This window comes from Ranitomeya imitator, chromosome 1 (genome assembly GCF_032444005.1).
Source record: "Ranitomeya imitator isolate aRanImi1 chromosome 1, aRanImi1.pri, whole genome shotgun sequence".
NCBI classification, from domain to species: domain Eukaryota; kingdom Metazoa; phylum Chordata; class Amphibia; order Anura; family Dendrobatidae; genus Ranitomeya; species Ranitomeya imitator.
Window position 1 is genome coordinate 1,237,559,727 of NC_091282.1, and position 19,510 is coordinate 1,237,579,236.

Consider the following 19,510-nt stretch of genomic DNA (forward strand, 5'->3'; position numbering starts at 1 on the left):
TGTCCACGATCTTTATTATGCAATAAAGGACTAAGTTTGTTTTTTCACCAATAAGTGGAGTGCTGCTGCTTTTTTCTTGTTTTACTGGACTCTGTATGCACCTTCTTCATAGCAAGCACCTCCAGCAAGGTGAAGGTTTCTGGGATGTGTCCGTGATTCAGAGCTCATTCATCCTTTAACAGTGAGTACTAAGAGCGTTTTTTCTCAGTGCCATTCATACTTCTTCTTACTGATTTGTAGTTCCTTACTGTCTAAGGCCCAAGGGGTGGCACCGTGCCTCCTGGGTGTAGGGGCGGACAAGTAACTTGCAATTAGCTGTCCTGCCGGTCTCTGGAGCAAAGCATAAAGGTCCTTACTCCCTCGGTGTCCCGGCTACCGGGGTTCTGCGCTTTAAACGCAGCATCGGTCACCCTGACCGAATACCACAGGTGGCGTCACGAACACAAACTTTATACCTTTAAAGACCTTTCCCTTTTACACGGACGTCCCTGGGCCATGGACCGGGTCAGCCACCGTGACATCCCCCTGTGAACCGAAGGACCCGGTACCGAGTACCCCACGGCCCCATGGGGGCGCTCCAGAAGAGGATAATTACTTCACATCATCTAGACTGTATGCTTCTCTTAATACATCCTAGAACTATGTTTGTCTTTTTTGCTGCTGCATCACACTGTTGACTCATGTGCAATCTGTGATCTATTATTATACCGAAGTCTTTTGCACGTGTACTGTTGCTTAGCCCTATTCCTGACATTCAGTATATGCTTTTTTAATTTTTCTTGCCCAGATGTAGGACTTTGCATTTCTCCTTGTTAAAAACCATTCTGTTAGTTGCTGCCCACAGTTCCAAATTGTTGAGATCTTTTTTAATCCCCTCTCTCTCTGCATTGTCACTGCACAGTAGCTCAGCTACACACAATCATAAAGCTGGAACAGGGATCTAGCTGTTAAAGAGTCCCCATAGAGAAGGCAGAGATGATTTAAAAATTACTGTCTATACCTTTTCAATCGCAATGTAATGGAGTAATAGGAAATGCTGACAGCACTTCCTCTTCTGTACCCACCGCAGCTGCTGAGTCATAGGAGACAGTCAATGCTGCTTTGGAGCCAGGAGGCTGCATTTCCCCTGTAACTGGGCTGATAAATTAGCCATAGTTACAAGGGAAATAAGGTGAAAATTAAAATATTAAAATGTCCCCCCAAAAGGTTTTATATGACCTTATAGGGGGGCACAAAGTGAAAAATAAACTAAATACCGGATGTATATACACATAGGCAACAGCAGGTAATATACATGAGGCGACTCAACATTAATGCTACACAGGAGATATTATGAGTCAAATAGTTGCCAAAAATACTATTAGTAAAGCATATTTATTAGATTTCCACTGAAAATCATACATATCATATATCATAGAAATTTGATAAAAGGATGTGACTGCATCCGTAGGTGCAATAATCCAGGTATAGCCAACAGAAACACAATAAGTAATTAATTACAATGTACATAATGCTGAGGTATAACAAGTGCAAATAGCCCATATGCATAACAGACAGACAACAGCGATGAGCGTTACATCTACATAATAGCCCTAACAATGACCATATAGCTGCCACACATCAAATGTAAATGGGCCGCACAATGTGAAAGAAAGACTAGTAAATAAATAAAGGGTTAATTACCCATAGGTTACACGGTGTCCCGTCTGGCTCCTGGATGAACCCCAACGCGCGTTTCGCGTGTACGTATTGTCGCTTCCTCAGGGGGCGTGAATAAATACCGGATATACTTGAGTATAAGCCGACCTGAGTATGAGCCGAGGCACCTAATTTTGCCACGGAAAACTGGGCAAGCTTATTGACTAATATAATCCGTGTATGCATTGTCCCCTCATACCTGTCCTGCTATGTGTGGCTTTCCCCGTTGCTGTCCTGCTGTGCGTGGCTTCCCCCGTCCAGTCGTTGCATGCATGGCTCACCCCCTCCTGCCCTGGTATGCATGGGTCCCCCCCTCCTGCCCTGGTATGCATGGCTCCCACCCTGGTATGCATGGCTCCCCCCCTCCCGTCCTGGTATGCATGGCTCCCCCCTCCCGTCCTGGTATGCATGGCTCCCCCCTCCCATCCTGTATGCATGGCTCACCCCTCCCATCCTGGTATGCATGGCTCACCCCCTCCCGTCCTGGTATGCATGGCTCCCCGCCTCCCGTCCTGGTATGCATGGCTCACCCCTCCCATCCTGGTATGCATGGCTCCCCCCTCCCGTCCTGTATGCATGACTCACCCCTCCCATCCTGGTATGCATGGCTCACCCCTCCCGTCCTGGTATGCATGCTTACTATTACAAAAAAATATCTTACTCACTCTCCTCCAGCATACCCTCACAGCATCTCATTGGTTCCAGCCCTTGCTGCATCTCTACCTTCCCTATACCTGCCCTGGTATGCATGACTCCCACCCTGGTATGCATGGCTCACCCCCTCCTACCCTGGTATGCATGGCTCACCCCCTCCCATCCTGGTATGCATGGCTCCCCGCCTCCCGCACTGGTATGCATGGCTCACCCCCTCCAGCCCTGGTATGCATGGCTCCCCCCTCCCGCCCTGGTATGCATGGCTCCCCCCCTCCCGCCCTGGTATGCATGGCTCCCCCCCTCCCACCCTGGTATGCATGGCTCCCCCCCTCCCGCACTGGTATGCATGGCTCACCCCCTCCAGCCCTGGTATGCATGGCTCCCCCCTCCCGCCCTGGTATGCATGGCTCCCCCCTCCCGCCCTGGTATGCATGGCTCCCCCCCTCCTGCCCTGGTATGCATGGCTCCCCCCCTCCCGCCCTGGTATGCATGGCTCCCCCCCTCCTGCCCTGGTATGCATGGCTCACCCCCTCCCTCGTATGCATGGCTCCCCCTCCCATCCTGGTATGCATGGCTCCCCCCTCCCATCCTGGTATGCATGGCTCCCCCCTCCCATCCTGGTATGCATGGCTCCCCCCTCCCTCCCTGGTATGCATGGCTCCCCCCTCCCATCCTGGTATGCATGGCTCCCCCCTCCCATCCTGGTATGCTTAGCTCCCCCCTCCCATCCTGGTATGCTTAGCTCCCCCCTCCCGTCCTGGTATGCATGGCTCCCCCCTCCCGCCCTGGTATGCATGGCTCCCCCCCTCCCTCCCTGGTATGCATGGCTCCCCCCCTCCCTCCCTGGTATGCATGGCTCCCCCCCTCCCTCCCTGGTATGCATGGCTCCCCCCTCCCGACCTGGTATGCATGGCTCCCCCCCTCCCTCCCTGGTATGCATGGCTCCCCCCCTCCCGCTCTGGTATGCATGGCTATGCAATAAAGGACTAAGGTTGTTTTTTTCACCAACAATTGGAGTGCTGCTGCTTTTTTCTTGTTTTATTGGACTCAGTAAGGAACTACAACACTGAAGCAAGGGAAAGCTAGAGATTTTCACCTGGACAAGGGGACTCTGGATTTGCCTCCAAACCGGCCGGACTCCGCCTGCCCTGTGATCTGATGCCCTGGACTGTGGATGCTGAAGTCTTCAGTAAAGGAAAAGAGACTGCAACCTTGTGTCCTCAATCTTCACTGCACCATTCACCATACCACCATCTACACACTGGGAAGCCCTGGGGACATACTTCACCTGTGTCTACATCTTAGCTACCATAACATCACCCCAGCAGACCCCTTTAAGCAGCGTTGGTCATACCTGAGCGAATACCACAGGTGGCGTCACGAGCACAAACTTTATTCAAAACCCCTTTAAAGACTATCCCTTTTACTTGTGCGCCCAGGGCCATGGACCCGGGTTGCAGCCACCGTGACATCCCCTTTAAGTACCGGACCCGGTACTGAGTGCCCCAAGGACCTGGCGGGCGTCTCATATGCAGTGTAGGAATCAGACTGCCCGGACGTTTATGGTTGGTTTGGATGCAATTAAGCTGGACAAAGACCAAAAGTGATGGCACATCGGATAAGACATAGAACAGCGAGGGCCAGGACAGCAGGCAGACAAGCAGAGCAGGAAACACCAGAAGACACAGAGCCAGGAGTATAGACAGGAACTGAAGATGTATTGTTTGTCCACCTCTTGAGGAATAAACACTTCCAGAACAGAGTTTGATCTGTTTACTGCAAATGAAGGGTTACTCAACAAACAAATAGCTGCTGGCATCAAGATACCCAGGCAAACTGGTTTGTAGAAAAGATGCAGTAGTTTGGAGCTGCATTAGTAACGTGAACAGCTCCAGAGAAGATTTTGCTATGTATATAGCAGATGAAGGGTTAGCAGCAGGTCTGAGCCAGGAAGTAAATGCAGATTGTAGATGCATACAGCAGATGAAGGGTTAGCAGCAGGTCTGAGCCAGGAAGTAAATGCAGATTGTAGATGCATACAGCAGATGAAGGGTTAGCAGCAGGTCCAGCCAGGAAGTAAATGCAGACTGGAGATGCATACAGCAGATGAAGGGTTAGCAGCAGGTCTGAGCCAGGAAGTAAATGCAGATTGTAGATGCATACAGCAGATCACGGGTTAGCAGCAGGTCTCAGCCAGGAGGTAAATGCAGATGGTAGATGCATACAGCAGATGAAGGGTTAGCAGCAGGTCTGAGCCAGGAAGTAAATGCAGATTGTAGATGCATACAGCAGATGACCGGTTAGCAGCAGGTCTGAGCCAGGAAGTAAATGCAGATTGTAGATGCATACAGCAGATGAAGGGTTAGCAGCAGGTCTGAGCCAGGAAGTAAATGCAGATTGTAGATGCATACAGCAGATGGAGGGTTAGCAGCAGGTCTGAGCCAGGAAGTAAATGCAGATTGTAGATGCATACAGCAGATGAAGGGTTAGCAGCAGGTCTCAGCCAGGAAGTAAATGCAGATTGTACAGTCATGGCCAGAAGTTTTGAGAATGAGACAAATATTAATTTTTCCAAAGTCTACTGCTTCATTTTTTCTAATGGCAATTTGCATTTACTCCTGAATGTCAGAGTGATCAACTTAACAGCAATTACTGTACTTGCAAAGTCAATATTTGCCCAGAAAATGAACTTTAACCCCCAAAACACATTTCAACATCATTGCAGTCCTGCCTTAAAAGGAGCAGCTAACATCGTTTTAGTGATTGATCCATTAACACAGGTGTGGGTGTTGATGAGGACAGGGCTGGCGATCAATCAGTCATGATTAAGTAAGAATGACATCACTAAACACTTTAAAAGGAGGCTGGTGCTTGGTATCATTGTTTCTCTTCAGTTTACCATGGTTATCTCTAAAGAAACACGTGCAGCCATCATTGCACTGCACAAAAATGGCCTAACAGGGAAGAGTACCGCAGCTACAAAGATTGCACCTCAGTCAACAATCTATCGCATCATCAAGAACTTCAAGGAGAGAGCTTCCATTGTTGTCAAAAAGGCTCCAGGGCGCCCAAGAAAGACCAGCAAGCGCCAGGACCGTATGTTAAAACTGTTTCAGCTGCGGGATCGGACTACCAGCAGTGCCGAGCTTGCTCAGGAATGGCAGCAGGCTGGTGTGAGTGCTTCTGCACGCACTGTGAGGCAGAGACTCTTTGAGCAAGGCCTGGTTTCAAGGAGGGCAGCAAAGAAGCCACTTCTCCCCAGAAAAAACATCTGGGACCGACTGATATTCTACAAAAGGTACAGGGAGTGGACTGCTGAGGACTGGGGCAAAGTAATTTTCTCTGATGAATCCCCTTTTCGATTGTTTGGGACATCTGGAAAACAGCTTATTCGGAGAAGAAGAGGTGAGCGCTCCCACCAGTCTTGTCTCATGCCAACTGTAAAGCATCCTGAAACCATTCATGTGTGGGGTTGCTTCTCAGCCAAGGGAATCGGCTCACTCACAGTCTTGCCTAAAAACACAGCCATGAATAAAGAATGGTACCAGAATGTCCGCCAAGAGCAACTTCTCCCAACCGTCCAAGAGCAGTTTGGCGCCCCAACAATGTCTTTTCCAGCATGATGGAGCACCTTGCCATAAAGCAAAGGTGATAACTAAATGGCTCATGGAACAAAACATAGAGATTTTGGGTCCATGGCCTGGAAACTCCCCAGATCTTAATCCCATTGAGAACTTGTGGTCAATCATCAAGAGACGGGTGGACAAACAAAAACCAACAAATTCTGGCAAAATGCAAGCATTGATTATGCAAGAATGGACTGCTATCAGTCAGGATTTGGTCCAGAAGTTGATTGAGAGCATGCCAGGGAGAATTGCAGAGGTCTTGAAGAAGAAGGGTCAACACTGCAAATATTGACTTGCTGCATTAACTCATTCTAACTGTCAATATAACCTATTGGTACTCATAATATGATTGCAATTATATTTCTGTATGTGATATAAACATCAGACACACACTAATAAAAACCAGAGGCCAGCAGATCATGTGAAAATATATTTTTGGTGTCATTCTCAAAACTTCTGGCCATGACTGTAGATGCATACAGCAGATGAAGGGTTAGCAGCAGGTCTCAGCCAGGAAGTGAATGCAGATTGTAGAAACAAACAGGCGTTTGCAGAGATGATTGCAGCTGAGAAGTCGGATTCAGGAGACAAATGCACAGGGTAACTAGATGCAAAGCTTCTAAACACTCAGACACACTAAAATGTATTTGACGATGATGTTGAAACAGTTTGCTGACATTATCATGAAGCGTCCATTCTTAAGAAAACGTGCTCGGGATTATCTTTCAGTGCAAATGCCGCTTTACTTCTCACCATTCTACTGGAGATCTGCTCCGATATCTGTCCAGAAAACATTGGGGTACATCACTAAACCCTCTCTTTTTGTCTTTTTAGTCTGCCAAGCGACATCTCCATGTGTCAGAAGAGCAATTCTGGGTGCATTTCCTTTAAATATCTGATGAAGGACACAAATACAATCTCACAAGGATCGCAACACTATTGTGCCAAGTGGGACTATTCTACAAATCACATTCTGGAGACCCGGCTCATGGATCCATCATTGCTGGATTTCCCCTTTAAATCACCTTTTTGAACACATTCCTTTAAGATTGTCAAAGGGTTTGTTATAAAATCCGTGCATAATAATCTATTTGCCTATCTTCCAGTTCATCACTGTCCATTGTTCTGCTCAATGTGCCAAAAATCAGCACAAATACCACTTTGCATTATTGAATCTCACTTAACCTCTAAGTGCAGCCATTTATATGCATGAGAGGAAATCTATTAACAGGATTCTAACTTTCCATCTAATCAGACAAGGAGAGACCGTACACTGTCCTGAACATGCCAACACCAGCGCTCCGCCTCATAATTCACCCACAATTGTTACCATGTGGCAGAAAATGCAATATAAACCCATGCGGCTAAAGCAAAACACAACTAAATAGCTTCCAATCATGGGATTTACCAGGCATGTCCCGGATACAGATACCAATCACTGCTATCACGCAATCTGCAGCCTGCGGAAGAAAGATCTGTCTACAGCACACTGCGAATATTCTACACAGGGTTCATTTACTTACCAGACTGAAGAACTATATTATTTATAGCAGTTATATTATTGTACATAGGGGCAGTATTATAGTAGTTATATTCTTGTACATAGGAGCAGTATTATAGTAGTTATATTATTGTACATAGGGACAGTATTATAGTAGTTATATTCTTGTACATAGGGGCAGTATTATAGTAGTTATATTATTGTACATAGGGACAGTATTATAGTAGTTATATTCTTGTACATAGGAGCAGTATTATAGTAGTTATATTATTGTACATAGGGGCAGTATTATAGTAGTTATATTCTTGTACATAGGAGCAGTATTATAGTAGTTATATTATTGTACATAGGGACAGTATTATAGTAGTTATATTCTTGTACATGGGGCAGTATTATAGTAGTTATATTATTGTATATAGGGACAGTATTATAGTAGTTATATTATTGTACATAGGGGCAGTATTACAGTACTTATATTCTTGTACATAGGAGCAGTATTATAGTAGTTATATTATTGTACATAGGGACAGTATTATAGTAGTTATATTCTTGTACATAGGAGCAGTATTATAGTAGTTATATTATTGTACATAGGAGCAGTATTATAGTAGTTATATTCTTGTACATAGGCGCAGTATTATAGTAGTTATATTCTTGTACATAGGAGCAGTATTATAGTCAGGGCCATATTTGCCACTAGGCACTTGAGGGCACGTGCCTAGGGCGGGGCAATGTGAGGGGGCGGCACCTGAGCAAGTTTAAAAAAAAAATTATTATTATTTTTTTTAAGTTCGGGGGTCACCCCACCCACCCACCTCAGCCCCGGCTGCTGCGGGGGGAGGGGGTCTCGGGCGCAGGGCCGCCCGCTATCAGGGCATTACTTGTTAGTGTGCATGTGGCAGGCCCAAGTGCATCATGGTCCTGACGCCGGTCATGTGACATGCGGCGCGCTCTTTTTAATGTAGGAGCAGACTGCAGCATGTCATGTTTGTGGGAGAAGATACTGAAGTCGGTGGTGAGCAGGGAAAGGAGGCGGGCAGTGTGAGAGGAAGCTGCAGAGAGGAGTGAGGTGAGAGAGGAGACGGGAGTCTGCTGATGTGAGTGAGGAGAGGGGAGGTTGCTAAGGGGAGAATATGAGAGGCTGGAGAGGAGATGAGAGGGGAGGCTGCTAAGGGGAGAGGAGAGGCTGGTGAGGGGAGGCTGCTGAGGAGAGGAGATGAGAGGCTGGTGTGGAGAGGCTGGTGAGGGGAGGCTGCTGAGAGGAGAGGCTGGTGAGTGGAGGCTGCTGAGGAGAGGAGATGAGAGGAGAGACTGGTGAGGGGAGGCTTCTGAGGAGAGGAGATGAGAGGAGAGGCTGGTGAGGGGAGGCTGCTGAGGAGAGGAGATGAGAGGAGAGGCTGCTGAGGGGAGGCTGCTGAGGAGATGAGAGGCTGGTGTGGAGAGGCTGGTGAGGGGAGGCTGCTGAGATGAGAGGCTGGTGAGGGGAGGCTGCTGAGATGAGAGGAGAGGCTGGTGAGGGGAGGCTGCTGAGGAGAGGAGATGAGAGGCTGGTGAGGGGAGGCTGCTGAGGAGATGAGAGGAGAGGCTGGTGAGGGGAGGCTGCTGAAGAGATAAGAGGAGAGGCTGGTGAGGGGAGGCTGCTGAGGAGAGGCAATGAGAGGAGAGGCTGGTGAGGGGAGGCTGCTGAGGAGAGGAGATGAGAGGAGAGGCTGGTGAGGGGAGGCTGCTGAGGAGATGAGAGGGGAGGCTGCTGAGGAGGGAGGCTGCTGAGGAGAGAGGCTGGTGAGGAGATGAGAGCCTGGTGAGTGGAGGCTGCTGAGGAGAGGCTGATGAGGGGAGGCTGCTGAGGAGAGGAGATGAGGAGGGAGGCTGCTGAGGAGGGAGGCTGGTGATGAGAGGAGAGGCTGGTGAGGAGATGAGAGGCTGGTGAGGAGAGGGGAGGCTGGTGAGGGGAGGCTGGTGAGGAGAGGGGAGGCTGGTGAGGAGAGGGGAGGCTGCTGAGGAGATGAGAGGCTGCTGATGAGAGGCTGTGAGGAGATGGGAGGTTGGTGAGGAGATAGGAGGCTGGTGAGGAGATGGGAGGCTGGTGAGGAGAGGCTGGGGAGGGGAGGGGAGGTTGGTGAGGAGAGGGGAGGCTGGTGAGGAGAGGGGAGGTTGGTGAGGAGAGGGGAGGCTGGTGAGGGGAGGCTGCTGAGGAGATGAGAGGCTGCTGATGAGAGGCTGTGAGGAGATGGGAGGTTGGTGAGGAGATGGGAGGCTGGTGAGGAGATGGGAGGCTGGTGAGGAGAGGCTGGGGAAGGGAGGGGAGGTTGGTGAGGAGAGGGGAGGCTGGTGAGGAGAGGGGAGGTTGGTGAGGAGAGGGGAGGCTGGTGAGGAGAGGGGAGGCTGGTGAGGGGAGGCTGCTGAGGAGATGAGAGGCTGCTGATGAGAGGCTGGTGAGGAGATGGGAGGCTGTTGAGGAGAGGCTGGTGAGGAGAGGAGATGAAAGGCTGGAGAGGAGATAAGAGGCTGCTGAGGAGAGGGGAGGCTGCTGAGGAGAGGGGAGGCTGCTGAGGAGAGGGGAGGCTGCAGAGAGGAGAGGCTGGTGAAGAGAGGGGAGACTGCTGAGGAGATGAGAGGCTGGTGAGGAGAGGGGAGGCTGGTGAGGAGAGGCTGGTGAGGGGAGGCTGGTGAGGAGAGGAGAGGGGAGGCTGGTGAGGTGAGGAGATAGGAGGCTGGTGAGGAGATGGGAGGCTGGAGAGGAGAGGCTGATGAGGAGAAGGGAGGCTGGAGAGGAGAGGCTGGTGAGGAGAGGAGAGGGAAGGCTGGTGAGGAGAGGAGATGAGAGGCTGCTGAGGAGAGGGGAGGCTGGAGAGGAGATGAGAGTCTGGTGAGGGGAGGCTGCTGAGGAGAGGGGAGGCTGGTGAGATGAGAGGCTGCTGAGGTGGCTGCATCTGGCAGGGGGAGGCTGCATTCGGCAGGTGGAGGCTGCATCTGGCAGGTGGAGGCTGCTTACGGGAGTGAGGAGAGGCTGCTGAGGGAAGTCTGCATCCTGCATCCAACAGGGTGAGGCTGAAGAGGGGGTACCCTTTAGAAATCTGTCAAACCTTGCAACCATGACAGAATCAACTGACCATGTAATGTGTATGAGATTCACCAGATTCTCACATGACAACTGGAAAGGTTTGCTAAGAATACTTTCACATCAGCGATTTTCTCCGTTCGCGGCAGATCCAGCAGTTTTTCCGCATCTGCCATGTAACGTATTAGTTACGGGCCGGCAACTCTGCGTTCGGCCTCATTCATTCCCTATGGGACTTGCGGACGTGTGCGCCACTTGAGGTTTTGCACTTGAGGCGAGAGAAAAAAAACACTGCTAGCAGCATTTTTTTTTCCTGTTGCTGCAAGTACCGCATTTGCCGGATCGCGGCAAAACTGCAAGTGCTGCACATGTCCGCAAGTCCCATAGGGAATGAATGAGGCCAAACGCACTGTTGCCGTAAGTGATCCATTATGGATGCGGAAAACTGCCGCAAATGTCAAAAATCGCTGATGTTTGTAGCCTAAGTCACTGCCGATAGTGTCATACTCACCAATGGGGGAGGCAACACAAAAAGTGCCTAGGGCAGCAGAAACTGTAAATACGGCCCTGATTATAGTAGTTATATTCTTGTACATGGGAGCAGTATTATAGTAGTTTTATTCTTGTACATAGGAGCAGTATTATAGTAGTTATTTTCTTGTACATAGGAGCAGTATTATAGTAGTTATATTCTTGTACATAGGAGCAGTATTATAGTAGTTATGTTTTTGCATATAGGGACAGTATTATAGCAGTTATATTCTTGTGCATAGGAGCAGTATTATAGTAGTGATATTCTTGTACATAGGGGCAGTATTATAGTAGTTATATTCTTGTACATAGGGGCAGTATTATAGTAGTTATATTCTTGTACATAGTGGGCAGTATTATAGTAGTTATATTCTTGCACATAGGGGCAGTATTATAGTAGGTATATTCTTGTACATAGGGGGCAGTATTATAGTAGTTATATTCTTGTACATAGGAGCAGTATTATAGTAGTTATATTCTTGTACATAGGAGCAGTATTATAGTAGTTATATTCTTGTACATAGGAGCAGTATTATAGTAGTTATGTTTTTGCACATAGGGACAGTATTATAGCAGTTATATTCTTGTGCATAGGAGCAGTATTATAGTAGTGATATTCTTGTACATAGGGGCAGTATTATAGTAGTTATATTCTTGTACATAGGGGCAGTATTATAGTAGTTATATTCTTGTACATAGGGGGCAGTATTATAGTAGTTATATTCTTGCACATAGAGGCAGTATTATAGTAGGTATATTCTTGTACATAGGGGGCAGTATTATAGTAGTTATATTCTTGTACATAGGGGCAGTATTATAGTAGTTATATTCTTGTACATAGGGGCAGTATTATAGTAGTTATATTCTTGTACATAGGGGCAGTATTATAGTAGTTATATTCTTGTACATAGGGGCAGTATTATAGTAGTTATATTCTTGTACATAGGGGACAGTATTATAGTAGTTATATTCTTGCACATAGGGGCAGTATTATAGTAGGTATATTCTTGTACATAGGGGGCAGTATTATAGTAGTTATATTCTTGTACATAGGGGCAGTATTATAGTAGTTATATTCTTGAACATAGGGGCAGTAATATAGTAGTTACATTCTTGTACATAGGGGACAGTATTATAGTAGTTATATTCTTGTACATAGGGGCAGTATTATAGTAGTTATATTCTTGAACATAGGGGCAGTAATATAGTAGTTACATTCTTGTGCATAGGGGAAAGTATTATAGTAGTTATATTCTTGTACATAGGGGCAGTATTATAGTAGGTATATTCTTCTACATAGGGGGCAGTATTATAGTAGTTATATTCTTGTACATAGGGGACAGTATTATAGTAGTTACATTCTTGTACATAGGGGACAGTATTATAGTAGTTATATTCTTGTACATAGGGGGCAGTATTATAGTAGTTATATTCTTGTACATAGGGGCAGTATTATAGTAGTTATATTCTTGTACATAGGGGCAGTTGTATAGTAGTTATATTCTTGTACATAGGGGCAATATTATAGTAGGTATATTCTTGTACATAGGGGCAGTATTATAGTAGTTATATTCTTGTACATAGGGGCAGTATTATAGTAGTTATATTCCTGTACATAGGTTCAGTATTATAGTAGTTATATTCTTGTACATAGGGGCAGTATTATAGTAGATATATTCTTGTACATAGGGGCAGTATTATAGTAGGTATATTCTTGTACATAGGGGCAATATTATAGTAGTTATATTCTTGTACATAGGGGCAGTATTATAGTAGTTATATTCTTGTACATGGGGCAGTATTATAGTAGTTATATTCTTGTACATAGGGGCAGTATTATAGTAGTTATACTCTTGTACATAGGGGCAGTATTATAGTAGTTATATTCTTGTACATAGGGGCAGTATTATAGTAGTTATATTCTTGTACATAGGAGCAGTATTATAGTAGTTATATTCTTGTACATAGGAGCAGTATTATAGTAGTTATATTCTTGTACATAGGGGCAGTATTATAGTAGTTATATTCTTGTACATAGGGGCAATATTATAGTAGTTATATTCTTGTACATAGGGGCAGTATTATAGTAGTTATATTCTTGTACATGGGGCAGTATTATAGTAGTTATATTCTTGTACATAGGAGCAGTATTATAGTAGTTATATTCTTATACATAAGGGCAGTATTATAGTAGTTATATTCATGAAGTGATTTAAATTTGGCACAACAGTGACATTACCTAGGATTGATGTCCTCAAAAATTTATGAAAAGACAAGAATAAAATTGTTCCCAGGTGGATGCGAAAAGGAGTACAGCAATATTAGAGGAGCTGTAGGAATTTCTGGAAAATATAGGTTGTATATTACATGTGAGAACAATCTCCTGTATTCTTCATATGTCTGGCTTGTGGGGTAGGGTGACAAGATGGAAACACTTTCTTAGAAAAAAACAACATCCAAGCCTGGCTATGTTTTTGCTAAGCCTACATCAAGCCTTCCAAAAACATGTGAGAAGGCAAGTTATGGTCTGATGAGACAATTTTTGAACTATGTGGCCACAATTCCAAAAAGTATGTTTGTTGCAAACCCAGCACTGCGCATTATCTAAAAAACACCATACACACAGTGAAGCATGTTGGAGGTAACATTATGCTTTGGAGCTGTTTTCTTGGCAGTTGGAACTTCGGCTTTAGTCAAGGAGGAAGGGATAATGAACAGTTCCAAATATCAGTGAATTTTTAATAAAAACCTTCAGTCTCTGCTAAAAAGCAGAAGATGAATTTCACCTTTCAGCATGACAACAACTATAAGCGGTCTCCAAATCAACAAAAGAATGATTTCACCAGAAGAAGGTAAGAGTTTTGGAAAAGCACAACCAGATACCAGACCTGAATCCAATTGTAAATCTGTGGGTCACCTGAAGAGGATGCTGTACACAAGAGATGCCCTCGCTACTTCTTGGAGCTACTGCAAGGAAGATTGGGCAAAGATTGCCTATTCTAGCTGTGCCATCATAAGAGACTGGCCCAAAAAGACTGTCTGCTCATAAATTAAAAGAGCTCTTCAATAAAGTATCCGTTTGGGGGTTTGTATATTTATGCAATCACATTATTTTAGTTTTTATTTTTATTTTTCCTCCCACAAAGATTTCAGTTTTTTTTTTTTTAATTGATTTGTACAGATTATGGAAGACGTTACTGGTGGAAAAAGTTCTGAAATTACTCTTTTTAGCCTGATTTTTTTATTTTACGATAACCCGGCATTTTTTAGAGGTGCGTTAACCTTTTATATTCACTGAAAAAAATTCTTACAAAAGACCCCAGAACAAATAAAACTGAATTTTTGCTCTGCCCACTTTATTTGGCAGGCCGTCTGGCCATCTAAAGAGTATAGATGATCTTGGGGGGTGAAGGATAGAGCAGCCTGGTATTGCACGCTGGACCCTTTTTCACTCATGGAGATGTGTGGAAGGTGGAGATCTGTCTGTCACACTCTCCCCATAGAGGACACATGATTGCATGTTTATGGGGGTAGGAAAGGTAGGATAGGCATCTAATGTGACTGTCTTCAGGAACGTTTACTCTATCACTGATGGTCATGTGCAGTGAGCCTGGAGTTTCCAATGTGAAATGTGAATTCCAGCTTTATTAGCAGGTATCTGCTGACCTCAGTGCCCTGAATCTGTCCGGTTTATGATATCAGCTTAACAAGATAAGAGACCATTGACGCCTGGGTAAACATTGGAGATTTCCATGCTAACACTTCGGTGAAGGCTTCGGGAACCATCTACAGAGGTATATATTCCATCTAGAGACCTCTCGGGCATCTCATCAACCTTTTATCCATTATTTGAGTGCTTTCCTCAACCTATCGAAAGCATTGTAATATTAGTTAAAGCTTTACATACACATTAGTTGGCCATTAGAATGCTGTCGGCCGAATGGTCATCCAGCCAACAGCCATCTCCACCAACTCCGTCATTGTGTCTAACGCTCCTGTGTTCCGACCACTTGCTGACACATCGGCCGGCAACTTGGCAACTTATCTCAGGGAGAACAATACCATCCACAGTCAGAAATTGGACATGACTGATCGACATCTCATCCAACTGATGGCTGTGTGGGGGCCATTATACTGTGTAGGGGCAGTGTGGTGGCCATTATACTGTATAGGGGCAGTGTGGGGCCATTATACTATGTAAAGAGCTGTGTGGGGGCCATTATACTGTGTAAAGGGCTGTGTGGGGCCATTATACTGTGTAGGGGCAGTGTGGGGCCATTATACTGTGTAAAGGGCTGTGTGGGGGCCATTATACTGTGTAAAGGGCTGTTTGGGGCCATTATATTGTGTAAAGGGCTGTGTGGGACCATTATACTGTGTAAAGGGCTGTGTGGTGGCCATTATACTGTGTAAAGGGCTGTGTGGGGCCATTATACTGTGTAAAGGGCTGTGTGGTGGCCATTATACTGTGTAAAGGGCTGTTTGGGGCCATTATAATGTGTAAAGGGCTGTGTGGGACCATTATACTGTGTAAAGGGCTGTGTGGTGGCCACTTGACTGTGTAAAGGGCTGTGTGGGGCCATTATACTGTGTAAAGGGCTGTGTGGGGCCATTATAATGTGTAAACGGCTATGTGGTGGCCATTTAACTGTGTAAAGGGCTGTGTGGGGCCATCACCCTGTGTTGTTGGATTGTGGGGGTGGTAGTAATCATAATTTGTGTGACTGTGGTGACTGTTGTGTCATTCTGTGTTGGGATAACTGACAATGTTATAATGTGCGTGGGGGAACTGTGGGGACATCACTGTGTTATAGTCATCATACTGTGTCGGGGGCACTGTGATGACATCATAATTTGCAGGAGGGGGGTTCTTTGGAGCAGTGCCGGACTGGGACTAAAATTCAGCCCTGGCATTTGAAGTTACACAGGCCCACTTGTCACATGGTGACTGTATAATATCTTTGTACACTTGTAGGCAGGGCCGGTTTTAAACAAAGTGGGTCACCATATTGCACATCACACAAAAGCATTTCGGTTGTATTTACATGCGCTGAGTTCAGGCCGCTAAATGAGTTTGATTGACAATACTGAAGTTGTTCAACACTTATTTCCCGGCCTCTTTCCACCAGCTGAGGAATAATGATGGGACAGAACGATCACTAATGGATCACTAACAGATCACCATACAGTATCATGTTATCAGCAGCACATCTACAGTTTACACCGGCGATGTGCTGCAGAGAACAATGATTTTTGTTCTGGCAAAAACAATCTGAATATGCAGCATTTTAATTGTTGAGTAAAATACACCCCATAGTCCTCCATATACAGTATTATAATGTGCACCACAGTCCTCCATATAGTATAATACACTCCCTATAGTCCTCCATATATTAAAATACACTGCTCAGTCCTCCACATAGTATAATACACTCCTCATAGTCCTCCACATAGTATAATACACTCCTCATAGTCCTCCATATAGTGTAATGCACCGCCATAGTCATCCATGTAGAACAATTCACTTCCCATAGTATAATGCACCCCATAGTTCTTCATATAGTATAACATATTCCCCATAGTCCTCGATACAGTATAATGCAGCCCACATATAGTATAATGCAGCCACCACCCTACAGAGTATAATGCAACCACCTCACAGAGTATAATGTAACCCCCCATAGAATATCATGCAGCCCCCCTCATTGTTTAATGCAGCCCCCTCATAGAGTATGATGCAATCACCCCACATAGAATATAAATATAATACAGCCCCCCATAGAATATAATGTAGCCCCGAATAGAATATAGCACAGCCCACCTCTCCATAGAATATAATGCAGCCCCATCAAAGAGTATATCATCCCTCATAAAATCTAGCTCCCATAGAATATAATACAGCCCACCTCCCCATAATATATAATGTAGCCCCCATAGAATATAATGCAGCCCCTATAGTATATAACACAGCCTCCCACATAGAATATAATATACCCCCCATAGTATATAACACAGCCTCCCCATAGAATATAACATACCCCCACAATAGTATGTAACACCGCCACATAGTATATAACACAGCCTCCCCCATAGAATATAATATACCCCCCATAGTATATAACACAGCCTCCCCATAGAATATAATATACCCCCACAATAGTATGTAACACAGCCACATAGTATATAACACAGCCTCCCCCATAGAATATAATATACCCCCATAGTATATAGCAAAGCCCACATAGTATATAGCACAGCCTGCATAATATAGCACAGCCCACGTAGTAGATAACACAGCCCATGTAGTATATAACACAGCACACATAATATATAACTCAGCCCACATAGTAGTATACAGCACAGCCCACATAGTAGTATACAGCACAGCCCACATAGTAGTATACAGCACAGCCCACATAGTATACAGCACAGCCCACAGAGTAGTATACAGCACAGCCCACAGAGTAGTATACAGCACAGCCCACAGAGTAGTATACAGCACAGCCCACACAGTGGTATACAGCACAGTCCACACAGTAGTATACAGCACAGCCCACACAGTAGTATACAGCACAGCCCACACAGTAGTATACAGCCCACACAGTAGCATACAGCACAGCCCACGTAGTAGTATACAGCACTGCCCACAGTAGTATACAGCACAGCCCACATAGTAGTATACTGCACAGCCCCCCCCCCCTGAGAATAGCCCCAGAGTCCAGTTAAAAAAACACACTCCTCCCCTCTCCTCGTGCCCGCGCTGCTCCCTGTTCCAGTCTCGGCGGCTGCAGCTCCACTGCCTGGCACACAGTGAGTGCCCGATGACGTCATCGCGCACCCGCAGTGTCAGAGGCAGAGTGGGGAATGATGGGAGAGGGAGCGTCGTCAGCCGCTCTCTCTTCCATCATTGCATTGAACTGTACCGGCGTCATGTTATAGTTGAAAGCGGCGGTGCTGGCGGGGGGGCGAGCCGGCGCTGGCGCCGCTGACAATGGCACAGCGTGCAGCGGCCCACTACTGGCACCGGCCCTTCTGGCATTTGCCAGAACTGCCCAATGGCCAGTCCGGCCCTGCTTTGGAGTAAACATACTGTGCCTGTGTAGGGTAATGTTTAGGAATTCACTAAGAGCATATTATACAGTGTGGGGGGCACTATGGGGTATCAAACTCTGCCTGTACTGTCTAGGAATTCACTATGAGATAATTTTGTTGGCATTATACTTTATGGGAATAAGAAAAGGGGTATCGGAGTGAATGAAAACATTAAGAGGCTTCAATAGGGAAAATAATTACTTTGCAAGAGCCACAATGCATGTCCCTCACTCCGTCTTTAAACGTTGAGAGATATGCCCTTCTGTGATTACACCCGTGCAGCACGGGCCGTGCTCCTGACCCTGCCTACACTGCCTAATATTCTAATACTCTTAGTTATTTCTTTGAGGCTGGTGGTTTAATTAGGACTTCTGCTATGGGGCCCCATGATTACTTTGTACACCCCGGCTCACTACAGAAGTAGAGACAATGGTCAGGTCCTTGCTTGTTTGCAGTTTGGCGGGCATGACATTGAGCAGACACAAGGTTGGATCTGTGAGCCAGCATGTCCATTAGTCCTCTACATGTAATTAGTGTAACAGCAGTGATGGGCTTATCAAAGAAACAACACAAGTTACCGGCCTGGAACTACTCTCCACCATGAATCGCCCTCCACTTACCAAAAATAGACAGAAATTTAGGGCAGTTGTTTAAAGGGTTTTATAAGTTTTACTAAAAGCAACAACCTCACTGATTTTCCTCTACAAACTATTTACAATTGTCATTGTATATTCCTAAAGGTTCTCCTCCTTGGAAGGCTTCTTTCACTAGAAGATCATAAGTCAAAAACGCTAATGTAGCAAGGAAGAAACACTAAAACTCCCACTAATCTATAAAATAATAAAGAACCTAGAAGACAGTATTACAGTAGTTATATCCTTGTACATAGGAGCAGTATTATAGTAGTTATATCCTTGTACATATGGGCAGTATTATAGTAGTTATATTCTTGTACATAGGAGCAGTATTATAGTAGTTATATTCTTGTACATAGGAGGCAGTATTATAGTAGTTATATTCTTGTACATAGGAGCAGTATTATAGTAGTTATATTCTTGTACATAGGGGCAGTATTATACTAGTTATATTCTTGTACATAGGAGCAGTATTATAGTAGTTATATTCTTGTACATAGGGGCAGTATTATAGTGGTTATATTCCTGTACATAGGAGCAGTATTATAGTAGTTATATTCTTGTACATAGGGGCAGTATTATACTAGTTATATTCTTGTACGTAGGAGCAGTATTATAGTAGTTATATTCTTGTACATAGGAGCAGTATTATAGTAGTTATATTCTTGTACATAGGAGCAGTATTATAGTGGTTATATTCCTGTACATAGGA

At 45.5% G+C, this 19,510-nt stretch overlaps 1 protein-coding gene across 1 annotated transcript in view; it reads right to left on the bottom strand.

Moving 5' to 3' along the window:
- ADRA1D (adrenoceptor alpha 1D) overlaps positions 1–19,510 on the bottom strand; it is a 190,837-nt gene that overhangs the window by 148,669 nt on the left and 22,658 nt on the right. The gene's annotated exons all lie outside the window — the stretch shown is intronic.